Genomic DNA, 2027 nt, shown 5'->3' with positions numbered 1-2027 from the left:
CATGGACCTTGCGGTACACTGAATCCAAATTCGACATGCATGATAAACGGAAAATGCTCTAAGCGATATCCTTATAGTACACAGTTACAGGAAACGATGTAACCGATCTGCAGAAGATGGCGGTAAATTAGCAACCATACAAATGCCAAACGAAGTACATAATCGGTGTTCCATATTTGCCTTTGCTATCAAAAACATACAAAGCGCACATAAACGTGGAATACTGTAACTCCGTTAAATCGATCATTTGTAAGTACGTGAATAAAGGCAGCGACATGGAAGTTTTTGGCGTGCAACCAGAAAGAAGTGATAGGAATGCGAAACTACGGCCAAGGGAAGGTGCTTGGAAAAATCAGCAAATATCAGTACAGCGAATTCTTTCATTTCCCACACATGAACGAAGTACAGCTGTTGTCCATGTATGAAAATGGACAACGCGTTTATTTCACAGCTGCAAATGTGCAACAAATAGCCCTTAATCCATCGGCTACAACGTTATGTCAAAATGACGCGTTTGCGAAAACACTGGGGTACATTTTCACGTTTTGTGTCTTTTTTGGTTACTTTCACAGCTAGTTTTCGTTTTTCGAGTTTTTATATATGTATTATATAAACTACGCCAAATGTTATAGAAAAAATTCTAAACTAAATGTAGTTGAGAAGAACAATGTAGAAAAGGCTTCCATTTCTAAATAGAACTATCATCAGTCTTGAAATATCTAAATCACGATATATATATATATTCAAAATGTAATAATGCTCTACTTTGAAATGTGTTGGTATAATCGTTCTTCGGATATTTCTAATAGTGATGTAAAAACCATCACAAATGCAGTTGTTGAAAATGGATTCGATAAATAGTGATCCGAAATAAACAGTAAAAGGAAGAAAAACAAATGAAACGAAGCTTACTGTAGATGATACAACAAATGATAAAATAAAAATTGAAATGAGAGATAGGTATTGAAAACTCGAAAAACGAAAATTAGCTGCGAAAGTAACCAAAAAAGGCACAAAACTTGAAAATGTACCTGAATTATAGAGAAAATTCCAAATAACATTGAAAACAAAAATGAAATGATAGTTAGCTCTGTAAAAAAAGGAGAATGGATACCTTTCTATAGGATTGCCCGCATAATTTGAAAAGTCAGTCAATCGAAGCGAATTTCACGTTATAAGTTGAATAGCTACAGAGATAATGAAATCGATTCTTGTGGATAAAAAACTTTCAAGAAATATTGAAATAAAACGATACGATACGTAAAATAAAAAGAACCACCAATAATGCTAAAAACAGAAAATACGCCAAATGTTATAGAAAAGGCTTCCATTTCTAAATAGAACTATCATCTGTATCTTATCAGTCTAAAGTATCTAAATCACGATAGTGTAAATCTAGTGTTAATATAGATCTACTTTTAAAATTGTGTTTTGTGAAATGTGTTTTTTCGAGTGTTTTGATAATTGTGTAAACACCATTACAAACGATGTTGTTGCAAATGGATTAGATAAATAGTAATCCGTAAGAAACAGTAAAAGACACAAATACAAAAGCAATAGAAATAAGAAATAGGTATCGAAAACTCGAAAAACGGATCTTAGCTGTCATAGTGTTCACAAAAGACACAAAATATGAAAATGTCCTGAATTATAGAGAAAGTTCTTAGCAGCATTGAAGACAAAAATAAAAGGTTAATTAGCTCTGTAAAGAAGGAAAATGGATACCTTTCTGTAGTATTGCACGCTAAAATTGAAAAGTCATCATATCGAAACGAATTGCAAGTTATAAGTAGATTAGCTACATAGATGATGAAAACGATTCTTGTGGATAGAAAACTTGCAAGACATAATGAAATAAAACGATACGTAAAATAAAAAGGAACACCAATAATGTTAACAACAGAAACTACGCCAAATGTTATAGAAAAAATTCTAAACTAAAGGAAGTTGAGAAGAACAATGTAGAAAAGGCTTCCATTTCTAAATAGAACTATCATCTGTAATAATGTAATAATGCTCTTGTTTGA

This window comes from Limulus polyphemus, unplaced genomic scaffold (assembly GCF_000517525.1).
Source record: "Limulus polyphemus unplaced genomic scaffold, Limulus_polyphemus-2.1.2 Scaffold3342, whole genome shotgun sequence".
In the NCBI taxonomy this organism is placed as follows: Eukaryota; Metazoa; Arthropoda; class Merostomata; order Xiphosura; family Limulidae; genus Limulus; species Limulus polyphemus.
Note: the sequence above shows the minus strand (reverse complement) of the source record.